At 50.9% G+C, this 15,426-nt stretch overlaps 1 protein-coding gene across 3 annotated transcripts in view; it reads right to left on the bottom strand.

The window, feature by feature from the left end:
* clmpb (CXADR like membrane protein b) overlaps positions 1-15,426 on the bottom strand; it is a 91,562-nt gene that overhangs the window by 42,748 nt on the left and 33,388 nt on the right. The window contains exon 1 of one of the 3 annotated variants that reach the window (XM_080888148.1): positions 192-323. The exons of the other annotated variants lie outside the window; for them this stretch is intronic. The gene's annotated coding sequence lies outside the window, so the exon portion shown is untranslated. Of the gene's footprint in view, positions 1-191; positions 324-15,426 lie in introns of those variants that run through there. 3 annotated transcript variants of the gene reach the window in all.

Raw genomic sequence — 15,426 nt, 5'->3', positions numbered from 1 at the left:
CCTACTGCCTTTACCAGTTAGCCTGCACACCCAGTGAGCGCGCCTTGACAGTCGTGGAGGTCATGTTTTTGCACACATGTGTGTGGCTGGAGAAAGAGGGTGTCCTTTGCATTCTTTCTGGGTGAATGTGAAGAGCGAGACAGCGGGAGAATGTGACAGCGAAGAAGCCTGGGTTCTGTAGATGCACTCACATGTAAGTTCCACGCACAGAACCGACCGATTACCGACCCGTTTTTGTTGGCCGTCTGTAGTCGTCTCTCCTTAGGTAGTGAATTAGAGACGGGAGACTTTTGTACTCTTTCCAGCGCAGGCTGCATTCTCTTTCCTTCCCATGCAGCTGGTCGGCCACACTCACGACTCAATGCCAAACACACTCCCCTCTATCCCCCTGACATTTCAGCTATGTTACCGCTGAGAGAGTTGTGGCTCGCCTGCCTGCCGCCTGCCTGCACACATGAGTAAATAAAGCCCAGCTCATTTCATTTAGCCATAATGTTTAATCTACATTTGCTTGGTCAATGAGAGGTTAATCTCATTACCTTGTGCTAAATGGCATGCTCGGGCATCCTCAGACAAAACGAAGGTTAGACACAAGTTAATTAAAAGAGTAATTAAAAGAAGACAGTAAGTCCCAATATGTTAGTTTCTGTGACACCGGTGCACTGACATTATAAAAAGAGACTATTCTAATGTTGTCTGTCACCAATAACAAATCACTTTGTTACTAACAAATGAGACTAGTAATACTGCAAAAATATATAAAAAAGGAAAGGTTGAACATGTGCTTCAAACTAACTTTTAGTGCTGGCTGTGGTTTACTCATGGTGAGTGGGTTTATTAAATGTAAGCCTCACCGCAGCACCCACACACCTATTAAAAATGTTAATCAACTCCAACAGGTTCCTAAAAACTTGACATGCAATTAGTTGGGCTGAATTGCAGAAGGTTTAAATGCCTGTAATTTATTGGGATAATACACTCCAGGAGCACCCTACTGCAATCTGCCTGAGGTGCTTTCAAAATAAAAGATAAAAACAAAAATAAGAGCGGGTAAAGAAAAGTTGAGCCAATTTAGATCATTAGATCATGAGACAAAAAAAGTAAAAACAGGGTATATTTTCCCCTAAAGTCATATAAATAAACTTTCACTTTTTCTTCTGTCTTGTTTATCATATTGTGGTGTGACATTATTAATCCCGTCTAATGGGATCATAAACAATTAATTTACATAAGTCTATAGATACAACACAGACCACGACACAGGATTTACATCATGGACATTTACGTCATACGAAATGTCTAATCTTACTTTAATAATGTTCCTTCCACATCATCTCTGTGATTTCCATTAGACGCTTTTCAGTGCTCCTGTCCTGTTAGCATAACTTAGGGAGCTTGGGATATAGCCTGCTAGTTGCCTGCCCTGCGGGTACTACTACCGGCTCCAGCCTTCCTCCAGATGAATCATAAACAAGTCCCTTGGCCTCCGTGACTTAATCCCCTGTGACATCGCCACAGGGAAATGGAAAAATAGGGAGCGTAGGGAAAGGAAAACACGCCGCGTGCACAAATTCCGAGTGAATTAAACATTAGGATGAATATGTATGAGGTGTATCTGAGGATATGTCATCGAATCGAGGTGGTAGTTTAACAGATGATAGAATCAGGATCTGGAGGTGATGTAAGTGGTGGTGAGGGGGAAAGGACACTCTTTAATTTGTGCTTTATAGAAGCTATAGAAGTCATCTCAGGCTTTACCTTCGATCCCCTCTCCCTTTTTTTTTGGTATGTTTGTATTATACAAATTCATGTCCCACAGTCTCTCATTTGGCCACACAGCTTAAGCTCGGGTAGTCTACAGAGTGTGGCAGCTAAAGCTATAATCAACATCATGCTCCTTTTAGGCATGAGAAAGCATACCCAGGAGGAAGCAATAAATGGATTTATTTTAGGAGCCAGAATGTAGAATCTTAGATCGGGCCAGACATGCTAAGTGCTTTGTCCCTCATGCATCAGCCCTTGGGCAGTATTTCCTGCCTAATTAAAAAAAGAACAAGGTGCAGGAGGAAAACGATGTAGGCAGCTTGCTTGAACAGAATTGGGAGGGAGCAGCCCCGGTCTGCTCGCGTATTTTTCTTCTCTTAAAGTTTGGGATATGATTCTCACTTTGCTGGCAATCTGCGGGTTTTGCTGATGTAAGGGGCTTTTGTCTCGAGATTAATGAAAGACGTTTGGCTCTTTGACATTTTGGATCCCACACAAAGGTTAAAAACAGCCTCTGACCAGCGAAAGGTTTATGCGCCACCGAGGATGCTCTCCTCACTCAGGGAAGCAATTTTTTTTCATCCTACATTTTTTCTCCCATTTTCACCAACACAAAAAAAAGAAAATAAAGTGAAGCTCAGCTGTATTTCAAACAAACTACATTACGCCCGCATCTCTCTTGTGCTGACAAATTATGCATTTTATCTACCAAGTGCGTGCAAGTATGTGTCCATGTGTTGCATATTACAGTAAGCTGAGAACAAACTGTTTAACCTACAGTACGTCCACTAACAGCACCTCAGTTTTGTGTGGGTGAGCTGGGAGAGCTATTATTATCTATTCACACTCTGGTGGAAATTACAGCGCCCGTCTGTCTGTCTGGTCAGGTGACTTGCGGTGCATCCTCTCCTCCCTGAAACTTAAAGCCACAGGTTTTAACTTTTGACCATCCCAGAAGAGTCTGGATGGCTCCATGAAATAAAAATTGTTGGAGGAACTGTTGAGATAAAATCTTATCCTTATTATTGTGGTGGAATTGCTCAAATGTCATATTCCTGAGTTTAAATTGGAATTTATGATTAAACGATCAAAGTATACTTTTATTGTTGCGATTAGCATAGAAACTTTATGCGTGATTAAATTTAAAAAAAGGAAGAGGATAGCCAGGTTAAAAAAATAAAAATAAATCACTGTACAGTATGTGAATTTCACTTCACTTGCTATAGGTTATATTGCAGAGACATCTCAAAAAACCATCTCTGTGCATCTGCCTTCACATGGGAAATGGTTATGGATAGCACCAACACCACCGCCCCATCCCCATCATCCATCCTATCTCTCAGCATATATATCAGATCTCATGATGAACACATGCACACAGTCAGTTATTGCCAAAGAAGCACACTTTTTGCCCTGCGTGTCGCCTGCTCAGTGGAGAGTACATAATCCCTGAGCCATGCATGGCTGGACCAATGCCAGGATGATGAAAATGTTCTTCCCTGAGTCCACAACAAGAAAGTGTCCAGACATTTTAGCTTTTCTCTTATGCCACATGCTGGCAAGGTACATCCCTAACTACTAATTCCATCAGAGGAGTTAGCAGGGCCTGTGTAAACTCACCACAGCTTAGATCAACATAATGTCTGTTTCCAAAATAAATCACTAAGTAACAGAAGAAGAACCAAATAAGAGCCTGAGCTCCAACACCGAGCTCCTAACAGACTCTAGCTTAAAGAAAGAGACGCAATGAGTAGAATTTGTTGTATTATGAGAAAAGGAAACTTAATTAGCAACTGTCATGGTCCTGGGCCATGTTGGCCCAGTATTCTTAGTTTTCTTGTATGTTTGTATTTTGTTCCCTATTTAGGCCATGTTTCCTGAGTCGCCCTGTTATGTTGTTCCCTGTGTGCTTTCCCTTTGTGACTCTCACCCCCTGTGTGCCCCTCTATGTATTCATGAGCCCTTGTCCCCTTTCGTGTTTTATTCCATGTTTTCCCCAGCCTGTTATGTCTGTGTTCTCCCCGTGCTCTCTCCTCCTGTCTGAACCTCTGTGTACTTCCTGTTTGACTCTGCCCGTCTCCCGTCAGTGTTATGTTCACCCCGCCCTGTCTCGTTATGGTTATCTGTGTCAGCTGTGTTCCCCGTGTGTTCCCACTTTCCTCGTTAACCCTTTGTGTATTTCTGTCTGCGTCTTCCTCTGTTCGGCGTCGCGTTCTCCCTCATGTTGTGTGTAATTCTCCCCGTGGTTCGGTTCCTTGTACAGTTCATGCTTTAGTTTTCCCAGTTTTAGTTTATTTTGTATTGCTTCCCGTGGCCAGCAATAAAGCTGTGTTTTTTGAGTTTATCCCCGTGTCTGTGAATCTGCATCTTGGGTAGGGGTGGGTTCTTATAATCGATTCATCGATTAAAATCGATTCTGGCTTGGATAACGTAAAATCGATTCATTAAAATCCTGAATCGATTTTTTAATATAAATTTATTTTGCCCAAAATGCCAGAATCTCAGGTGAAATCTCACAAAATTTCAAGAACCACCAAACAGTTAAGACAGTAAATGAGAGCAGGAACACGGATTCTGCACAAAGACTTAAACACACAGCGGGACCCGCGGATCAGAATCAGTTAGATGTCGCTTTTCTCACAGTCGGGGCTGAAAGCCGACAGCTCGCTGACTCTGATCTGTCGGCGGGTCTGCGCTTTGTGTGCACGCCCTTTATGCGCCGATTCTAAAGCTGTTAGTTTGATCTCTCTCCAAACAATATTGACCGAACCAGCAGCAAAAGAAGATCCAAATGCTTCACATAAACATCGTCATGAATTCACTCAGACTTTTACTGTTTTGCTTCCACTGCGATGCACAGCTCTCTCTCTGTACTTCAAGAACAGTTTCCCTTTCTTCATTATTCGCATGCTTGTTATGCACAAGTCTACTGTTGTTTACAGCGCTGTCAGCCGCTGTTTTTTCCCTTTTACATTCTTCCGAAAAGAAAACCTCATTTCTGCTGTTCAATACTGAACAAATTAAAACTTTTTAAAATTATTCAAAATGCAAAACGCTGTGTCTGTAATAAAACCGCTGTAACTTCAGAGGTGATGTTCATATGTTGATTAATGGTTTTCTTTCGTTTTTGATGTACTGCAGAATATTTTTATAAAATCCCAGGCCAGGAAAATCACCTTCATGTTTTTCTGTGTTTTATCCTCAGCTACTTTGACACAAAGGCCTCTGCTGTGATGCTCACACCTGTGATAAAGTCTTGCGTGTGTCAGCTTCCTTTTTATTGATACAAAAATATGTAAATGTACTGATCTGAATTATAATATTTCTGACTGTCAAAATTTCCCAGATTTAAATCGAATCGAATTAAATCGAATCGTGGATCGAATCGATTCGGGGCCTTGTGAATCGGAATTGAATCGATTCTAGAAATCAGTGACGATACCCAGCCCTAATCTTGGGTCCTTCCCCTGCCTGCCACACAACGTATCATGACAGAAGAACGCGACCGCAACATGGACCCAGCAGTTCACAACCCCTCCGCGGACCTCCAGGTCGACGCGAACATGTCGGACCCAGCGACACAGAGGAGGGGGATCGTCCGGACAGTGGAGTCTCTATGCGACAAGTGGCTGCACTGTTCCAGTGAGGAGGAACGAGAGGAGTTCGCCCGCCAAGTAGGGGTGTGCGTATCTGTGTTCCCCTGGTTATGGGAGACGCTGCACCCCCTCGTCAGCGACTTTCTCGTCTCCACCCTCCAACTCCGTCTGCAGGAGCAGCGGCCCGGTGGGCGTGCACCTTCACCAGAGCCGTGCCGTTGCGCCGTTTCCCCGCTGTCTCATGAGCCAGTAGCGGTCAGAGCGGGAACGGTGAGGCTCGCCACAGACACACCTTCCGCCCGCACCCCGCCGGCTTCCGCGTCTTCACCGCGGTCTGGCCGCACGGCGTGGCGCACGGAGACAACGGAAGCCATAGACTTTGGCGAGGAAGAGCGGCAGCAGGTGTTACGGGCTTATCGGGAGGACGAGCTCCGGCGGAAACCCTGGCTCATCCCGGAGGAGGACCTCTCACCTGCTGCACAGCCTACCAGCCGCTCGCCGTCTCCGATCCGCTTAGGCTATTTTTCGCCTGTCGCATTTCTGGCAAGGATGGGGGCGGACGACGGGGAACTCACCACTACGTCACCCTCTGTGTTGGCGCCATCAGCGCCCATCGCGCCAGCTTCCTCTGCTCGAAGGAGGCGGCGCGCCCGCCGCCATAAACCAGACAATGCTAAAACTACAAAACATGAAGTGGACGGCGGGTTCATTTTTGATAGAGCTATTTTTGTCGACCCTGAGCCTGCCATTTCTCGGACAGTTTTTTCTGAGCCTGCTCCTTTTCCTGCTCGTGTTTCTCCTCCCAGGCCAGCTCAGTCAGCTCCCTCGCAGCCCCTCACAACTCAGTTAGCTCCCTCGCAGCCCTTCACAGCTCAGTTAGCTCCCTCGCAGCCCTTCACAGCTCAGTCAGCTCCCTCGCAGCCCTTCACAGCTCAGTCAGCTCCCTCGCAGCCCTTCACAGCTCAGTCAGCTCCCTCGCAGCCCTTCACAGCTCAGTCAGCTCCCTCGCAGCCCTTCACAGCTCAGTTAGCTCCCTCGCAGCCACCCTCAGTCCAGTTTCCAGTGTCCCCCTCAGTTCAGTTTCCAGTGTCCCCCTCAGTTCAGTTTCCAGTGTCCCCCGTGTCCCTTTCAGTTCAGGCCCCAGTAGCTCCAGTGCCGCCTGTAGCGCAGGCCCCAGTAGCTCCAGTGCCGCCTGCAGCGCAGGCCCCAGTAGCTCCAGTGCCGCCTGCATTGCAGGCCCCAGTAGCTCCAGTGCCGCCTGTAGCGCAGGCCCCAGTAGCTCAGCTCCCCGCGTCTCCAGTAGCCCAGTCCCCGATAGCAGTACGGTCCGCTGGTCAGCTTAACATTCAGCCAGGGGTCTCAAATCTCTCTGGCTCTGCATCAGCTCCTGCTGGGAGCTCGGATGAGCTCATCCAGGACTCCGTGGCTCCCACGCCGCCATCTACCTCGTCAGCTGGAGGGTCCGAGGGGCCCGTTCAGCAACCTTCCTCGTCAGCTGGGGGTTCAGGAGAACCGCACCAGCCTCATGCCACGTCTGCTGGGGGGCCCGAGCCGCCCGTCCAGCACCATGCCACCTCAGCTGGAGGGCCCGAGGAGCCCATCCAGCCACCTTCTGCTTCTGCTCCTCCTAGTCCAGCTCCAGCCCGTGCTTCGTCAGCCGCAGCTGCAGCCCGTGCTTCGTCAGCCGCAGCTCCAGCCCGTGCTTCGTCAGCCGCAGCCTCAGAGCCTTCATCCTCGCCCGGTCCGGCCTCTGCATCAGCTGCTCCTGCTCCACCTGGTCCGGCTCCGGCTTCAGCCTCAGAGTCTTCGTCCTCGTCTGGCCCAGCCTCAGAGTCTTCGTCCTCGTCTGGCCCAGCCTCAGAGTCTTCGTCCTCGTCTGGTCGAGCTCCAGCCTGTGCGTCATCGCCTGGTCCGGCCCCGTCATCGCCTTCAACGTCGCCCGGTCCGGCGTCGGCCTCTGCTTCTGCTCCGCCTAGTCCGGCTTCGGCCTCTGCTTCGCCCAGTCCGGCCTCAGCCTCAGCTCCTGCTTCGCCGTCGCCTGGTCCAGCCTCAGCCTCTGCAGCGACGCCTGGTCCGGCCCCCGCATCGCCACCATCAGGTCCTGCCTCGTCTGGTCCTGCCTCGTCTGGTCCTGCCTCGACTGGTCCTGTGCCCACCGGGCCTCGGCCAGTACGCCTGACACTGGAGAGCCGCCGCTGCCTTCCGCGCGGCCGGCCCCCTGAACTGCTCCGTCGTCTCCTTCGCCGCCGCCGCTGCCTTCCGCGCGGCCGGCCCCCTGAACTGCTCAGTCGTCTCCTCCGCCGCCGCCGCTGCCTTCCGCGCGGCCGGCCTCCTGAACTGCTCAGTCGTCTCCTTCGCCGCCGCCGCTGCCTTCCGCGCGGCCGGCCTCCTGAACTGCTCAGTCGTCTCCTTCGCCGCCGCCGCTGCCTTCCGCGCGGCCGGCCTCCTGAACTGCTCAGTCGTCCCCTTCGCCGCCGCCGTTGCCTTCCGCGCGGCCGGCCTCCGGACCAGCTCTGTCACCGGTGCCACCCGCCCGGTCGGCCCCCCGACCGTGTGACCCGTGAACTTTTGTGCCGGTGGGCTCTGGGTCGGCCCCCTGAACTTTATTTGAACTATGGTCTTGTGCTCCTGTGTTTTCTGTTGCTCATTTTTGTTTTCTGTTCCGAGCCCTCCGTCCTGGGCCCCCGCCGCCCGCCCTGGGTCGTTTTCTGTTTGGTTTTTGTTTTCCTGTGTTTGGGCTGTCTGGAGCCAGCCCTTATGGGGGGGGGGGGGGGGGGGGGGGTGATGTCATGGTCCTGGGCCATGTTGGCCCAGTATTCTTAGTTTTCTTGTATGTTTGTATTTTGTTCCCTATTTAGGCCATGTTTCCTGAGTCGCCCTGTTATGTTGTTCCCTGTGTGCTTTCCCTTTGTGACTCTCACCCCCTGTGTGCCCCTCTATGTATTCATGAGCCCTTGTCCCCTTTCGTGTTTTATTCCATGTTTTCCCCAGCCTGTTATGTCTGTGTTCTCCCCGTGCTCTCTCCTCCTGTCTGAACCTCTGTGTACTTCCTGTTTGACTCTGCCCGTCTCCCGTCAGTGTTATGTTCACCCCGCCCTGTCTCGTTATGGTTATCTGTGTCAGCTGTGTTCCCCGTGTGTTCCCACTTTCCTCGTTAACCCTTTGTGTATTTCTGTCTGCGTCTTCCTCTGTTCGGCGTCGCGTTCTCCCTCATGTTGTGTGTAATTCTCCCCGTGGTTCGGTTCCTTGTACAGTTCATGCTTTAGTTTTCCCAGTTTTAGTTTATTTTGTATTGCTTCCCGTGGCCAGCAATAAAGCTGTGTTTTTTGAGTTTATCCCCGTGTCTGTGAATCTGCATCTTGGGTAGGGGTGGGTTCTTATAATCGATTCATCGATTAAAATCGATTCTGGCTTGGATAACGTAAAATCGATTCATTAAAATCCTGAATCGATTTTTTAATATAAATTTATTTTGCCCAAAATGCCAGAATCTCAGGTGAAATCTCACAAAATTTCAAGAACCACCAAACAGTTAAGACAGTAAATGAGAGCAGGAACACGGATTCTGCACAAAGACTTAAACACACAGCGGGACCCGCGGATCAGAATCAGTTAGATGTCGCTTTTCTCACAGTCGGGGCTGAAAGCCGACAGCTCGCTGACTCTGATCTGTCGGCGGGTCTGCGCTTTGTGTGCACGCCCTTTATGCGCCGATTCTAAAGCTGTTAGTTTGATCTCTCTCCAAACAATATTGACCGAACCAGCAGCAAAAGAAGATCCAAATGCTTCACATAAACATCGTCATGAATTCACTCAGACTTTTACTGTTTTGCTTCCACTGCGATGCACAGCTCTCTCTCTGTACTTCAAGAACAGTTTCCCTTTCTTCATTATTCGCTTGCTTGTTATGCACAAGTCTACTGTTGTTTACAGGCTGTCGGCCGCTGTTTTTTCCCTTTTACATTCTTCCGAAAAGAAAACCTCATTTCTGCTGTTCAATACTGAACAAATTAAAACTTTTTAAAATTATTCAAAATGCAAAACGCTGTGTCTGTAATAAAACCGCTGTAACTTCAGAGGTGATGTTCATATGTTGATTAATGGTTTTCTTTCGTTTTTGATGTACTGCAGAATATTTTTATAAAATCCCAGGCCAGGAAAATCACCTTCATGTTTTTCTGTGTTTTATCCTCAGCTACTTTGACACAAAGGCCTCTGCTGTGATGCTCACACCTGTGATAAAGTCTTGCGTGTGTCAGCTTCCTTTTTATTGATACAAAAATATGTAAATGTACTGATCTGAATTATAATATTTCTGACTGTCAAAATTTCCCAGATTTAAATCGAATCGAATTAAATCGAATCGTGGATCGAATCGATTCGGGGCCTTGTGAATCGGAATTGAATCGATTCTAGAAATCAGTGACGATACCCAGCCCTAATCTTGGGTCCTTCCCCTGCCTGCCACACAACGTATCATGACAGAAGAACGCGACCGCAACATGGACCCAGCAGTTCACAACCCCTCCGCGGACCTCCAGGTCGACGCGAACATGTCGGACCCAGCGACACAGAGGAGGGGGATCGTCCGGACAGTGGAGTCTCTATGCGACAAGTGGCTGCACTGTTCCAGTGAGGAGGAACGAGAGGAGTTCGCCCGCCAAGTAGGGGTGTGCGTATCTGTGTTCCCCTGGTTATGGGAGACGCTGCACCCCCTCGTCAGCGACTTTCTCGTCTCCACCCTCCAACTCCGTCTGCAGGAGCAGCGGCCCGGTGGGCGTGCACCTTCACCAGAGCCGTGCCGTTGCGCCGTTTCCCCGCTGTCTCATGAGCCAGTAGCGGTCAGAGCGGGAACGGTGAGGCTCGCCACAGACACACCTTCCGCCCGCACCCCGCCGGCTTCCGCGTCTTCACCGCGGTCTGGCCGCACGGCGTGGCGCACGGAGACAACGGAAGCCATAGACTTTGGCGAGGAAGAGCGGCAGCAGGTGTTACGGGCTTATCGGGAGGACGAGCTCCGGCGGAAACCCTGGCTCATCCCGGAGGAGGACCTCTCACCTGCTGCACAGCCTACCAGCCGCTCGCCGTCTCCGATCCGCTTAGGCTATTTTTCGCCTGTCGCATTTCTGGCAAGGATGGGGGCGGACGACGGGGAACTCACCACTACGTCACCCTCTGTGTTGGCGCCATCAGCGCCCATCGCGCCAGCTTCCTCTGCTCGAAGGAGGCGGCGCGCCCGCCGCCATAAACCAGACAATGCTAAAACTACAAAACATGAAGTGGACGGCGGGTTCATTTTTGATAGAGCTATTTTTGTCGACCCTGAGCCTGCCATTTCTCGGACAGTTTTTTCTGAGCCTGCTCCTTTTCCTGCTCGTGTTTCTCCTCCCAGGCCAGCTCAGTCAGCTCCCTCGCAGCCCCTCACAACTCAGTTAGCTCCCTCGCAGCCCTTCACAGCTCAGTTAGCTCCCTCGCAGCCCTTCACAGCTCAGTCAGCTCCCTCGCAGCCCTTCACAGCTCAGTCAGCTCCCTCGCAGCCCTTCACAGCTCAGTCAGCTCCCTCGCAGCCCTTCACAGCTCAGTCAGCTCCCTCGCAGCCCTTCACAGCTCAGTCAGCTCCCTCGCAGCCCTTCACAGCTCAGTCAGCTCCCTCGCAGCCCTTCACAGCTCAGTTAGCTCCCTCGCAGCCACCCTCAGTCCAGTTTCCAGTGTCCCCCTCAGTTCAGTTTCCAGTGTCCCCCTCAGTTCAGTTTCCAGTGTCCCCCTCAGTTCAGTTTCCAGTGTCCCCCGTGTCCCTTTCAGTTCAGGCCCCAGTAGCTCCAGTGCCGCCTGTAGCGCAGGCCCCAGTAGCTCCAGTGCCGCCTGCAGCGCAGGCCCCAGTAGCTCCAGTGCCGCCTGCATTGCAGGCCCCAGTAGCTCCAGTGCCGCCTGTAGCGCAGGCCCCAGTAGCTCAGCTCCCCGCGTCTCCAGTAGCCCAGTCCCCGATAGCAGTACGGTCCGCTGGTCAGCTTAACATTCAGCCAGGGGTCTCAAATCTCTCTGGCTCTGCATCAGCTCCTGCTGGGAGCTCGGATGAGCTCATCCAGGACTCCGTGGCTCCCACGCCGCCATCTACCTCGTCAGCTGGAGGGTCCGAGGGGCCCGTTCAGCAACCTTCCTCGTCAGCTGGGGGTTCAGGAGAACCGCACCAGCCTCATGCCACGTCTGCTGGGGGGCCCGAGCCGCCCGTCCAGCACCATGCCACCTCAGCTGGAGGGCCCGAGGAGCCCATCCAGCCACCTTCTGCTTCTGCTCCTCCTAGTCCAGCTCCAGCCCGTGCTTCGTCAGCCGCAGCTGCAGCCCGTGCTTCGTCAGCCGCAGCTCCAGCCCGTGCTTCGTCAGCCGCAGCCTCAGAGCCTTCATCCTCGCCCGGTCCGGCCTCTGCATCAGCTGCTCCTGCTCCACCTGGTCCGGCTCCGGCTTCAGCCTCAGAGTCTTCGTCCTCGTCTGGCCCAGCCTCAGAGTCTTCGTCCTCGTCTGGCCCAGCCTCAGAGTCTTCGTCCTCGTCTGGTCGAGCTCCAGCCTGTGCGTCATCGCCTGGTCCGGCCCCGTCATCGCCTTCAACGTCGCCCGGTCCGGCGTCGGCCTCTGCTTCTGCTCCGCCTAGTCCGGCTTCGGCCTCTGCTTCGCCCAGTCCGGCCTCAGCCTCAGCTCCTGCTTCGCCGTCGCCTGGTCCAGCCTCAGCCTCTGCAGCGACGCCTGGTCCGGCCCCCGCATCGCCACCATCAGGTCCTGCCTCGTCTGGTCCTGCCTCGTCTGGTCCTGCCTCGACTGGTCCTGTGCCCACCGGGCCTCGGCCAGTACGCCTGACACTGGAGAGCCGCCGCTGCCTTCCGCGCGGCCGGCCCCCTGAACTGCTCCGTCGTCTCCTTCGCCGCCGCCGCTGCCTTCCGCGCGGCCGGCCCCCTGAACTGCTCAGTCGTCTCCTCCGCCGCCGCCGCTGCCTTCCGCGCGGCCGGCCTCCTGAACTGCTCAGTCGTCTCCTTCGCCGCCGCCGCTGCCTTCCGCGCGGCCGGCCTCCTGAACTGCTCAGTCGTCTCCTTCGCCGCCGCCGCTGCCTTCCGCGCGGCCGGCCTCCTGAACTGCTCAGTCGTCCCCTTCGCCGCCGCCGTTGCCTTCCGCGCGGCCGGCCTCCGGACCAGCTCTGTCACCGGTGCCACCCGCCCGGTCGGCCCCCCGACCGTGTGACCCGTGAACTTTTGTGCCGGTGGGCTCTGGGTCGGCCCCCTGAACTTTATTTGAACTATGGTCTTGTGCTCCTGTGTTTTCTGTTGCTCATTTTTGTTTTCTGTTCCGAGCCCTCCGTCCTGGGCCCCCGCCGCCCGCCCTGGGTCGTTTTCTGTTTGGTTTTTGTTTTCCTGTGTTTGGGCTGTCTGGAGCCAGCCCTTATGGGGGGGGGGGGGGGGGGGGTGATGTCATGGTCCTGGGCCATGTTGGCCCAGTATTCTTAGTTTTCTTGTATGTTTGTATTTTGTTCCCTATTTAGGCCATGTTTCCTGAGTCGCCCTGTTATGTTGTTCCCTGTGTGCTTTCCCTTTGTGACTCTCACCCCCTGTGTGCCCCTCTATGTATTCATGAGCCCTTGTCCCCTTTCGTGTTTTATTCCATGTTTTCCCCAGCCTGTTATGTCTGTGTTCTCCCCGTGCTCTCTCCTCCTGTCTGAACCTCTGTGTACTTCCTGTTTGACTCTGCCCGTCTCCCGTCAGTGTTATGTTCACCCCGCCCTGTCTCGTTATGGTTATCTGTGTCAGCTGTGTTCCCCGTGTGTTCCCACTTTCCTCGTTAACCCTCTGTGTATTTCTGTCTGCGTCTTCCTCTGTTCGGCGTTGCGTTCTCCCTCATGTTGTGTGTAATTCTCCCCGTGGTTCGGTTCCTTGTACAGTTCATGCTTTAGTTTTCCCAGTTTTAGTTTATTTTGTATTGCTTCCCGTGGCCAGCAATAAAGCTGTGTTTTTTGAGTTTATCCCCGTGTCTGTGAATCTGCATCTTGGGTCCTTCCCCTGCCTGCCACACAACGTATCATGACAGCAACCTGAACTAAAACATTTGTTTCAGGAAAGCTCCTGTACTGCATTGGAAAGCAATTGTGAATTCAATTATCCAAAAGAAAGTGCAATTTTAAGGCTAAATATCAGGAGAAAAAAATGCCTTCTGCAGCGAAGATCCATTTGGAGCAGGCATGTGTTTATTTATCGCAATGTAGCCAATCAGGGACATTTTATCTCGCCTTATCCTTGGTGGATTACGTACTAATCTGTTTGCTGAAGGGAAAAAAAAGAACGAGAGGCAGTGAAAATGGCTTTTCTCTATCATCCTTCCATCTATTAATATTTCTATTAGGGGTGCCTCGCAATGATGTGATGTGACACTTGTGGCTCTGCATGAGAAGCAAGGCTAATGGGGGACAGAGACAGCAAGAGAAAGAGATGATTTTATTCCACCTGAGATGTGGCACCACTGTTAGTTTGCGTGCACGCTGTACATCTATGCATAATGTCTTCCTTAAAAGCATTTGTAAGGTGCATGTACTATGAGTGCATTTGAATGAGATATGCTGAAATTATTAGTGCAGACATTCGTTTGGCGTTCATTTAAGATCTGCGCAGAGCAGTACACCGATTTAGCCTCACTGTGAGTGATGGGATGACAAGAAGACTCCTGGAAGGTTTAATGAACACAACAGTGTAGCCTAGGGTTAGGTGTTCAGGTACAAATACAATGTCCTCTTCTGGACAATGCAAATTTGATTATGCATTTGAGAAAGCAAACACAAAAGCATGTTATGACACTCATGTACATACTACTTAGATTGTTCAGACCTGGCAGTTCATAGTCACATTAGTAGCTAGCACTCTAATGTGAGAGAGCAATGCTGCCCACAGCAATCTGCTACTGATTCTATGGTTTGACCTTCAAGCCATAGTGTCCTTCATCCCTGGATGCTTTCCTCCTCACTAATGCAAGTAAGGAGGAGTGGGAATAACATAAGCCATCAGAGGAACATGGCCAGCAACTCCCTTTCTTTAGTCGGTCCAATCTAAATAGCTAATGTATTCTTGTCAATACAGTAACAGTACGCTGCTTGTACATGTAAATACATGTAAATACACTAACGTGTGGAAACACACCCAAATGCACATAAAATGTACATAAAATGGTAAAGCGCTCATTGAAAAGGCAGTTTAGATGCTGATCATGACTAGAAGGAGGCCATGTCCCTTCCTTCCAATCCTCAAGCTACCCTGTACAGTGTACGTTGGCCATTTTAACTGCTAAATGCAGAGAAAAAGATGCCCAATGACATTTGAAAGGCTGCCCATTGCTATTGAGTTCCCACTGGCAATTTCCCTGCATACTGCTACATTTTTTGCTAAAGAACGCAGTAGATTAAGAATGAGAGTGAATGCCTGCTCTCTAGTTGTCTGTTTCCTAATGTCACTGGGTTTTAGCAGGAATTAACTTTAATGCCAATCTGTTTCCCACACCTGAATGTCACCGATTTTTAATTGGCCTGCTTGTGAAATGGTAGTGTTATTTATGTCCAGAAGCCACTGATGGATCATAAGTGACTATGCTTTCATTGCATTCTGACAAATTCAGCATACCCTGTGCCACATGGTGGCCTGAACATGTACCATTGCAAATAAGCTGAGGACCATTTTCAATGAATGCTGAAGTTGTTTCCTAACATTCCTACTCAACTTAAGTGGTGCAATACAAATGACAATATACTGGGGAAAATAGATTATAAATTAAGCAGTACACATAATGCACTTCATTTTAATGCAGAAAAAAATGTCAGTCTGTAGGAGCAAATGCAGTACCCTGGGATTTACCCCGAGAGTAAAATATTCAAAGGTCAGAGGCCAAACCAGTCACAGCTGCTCTAAAGTCCTATGCCGATGGGCTCCTGGGACACATAGAGACTAATCAGTTACACATATTCACTCTCTGGCTGTCTACTGCTCTCTTGCACAAAAACACACACACAGGCATCAGTGACTTTACACTGCAGAATTATTTCATG

Source organism: Rhamphochromis sp. 'chilingali' (assembly GCF_963969265.1).
Source record: "Rhamphochromis sp. 'chilingali' genome assembly, chromosome: 8".
NCBI lineage: Eukaryota > Metazoa > Chordata > Actinopteri > Cichliformes > Cichlidae > Rhamphochromis > Rhamphochromis sp. 'chilingali'.
This window is presented reverse-complemented; position numbering and strand designations above follow the sequence as displayed.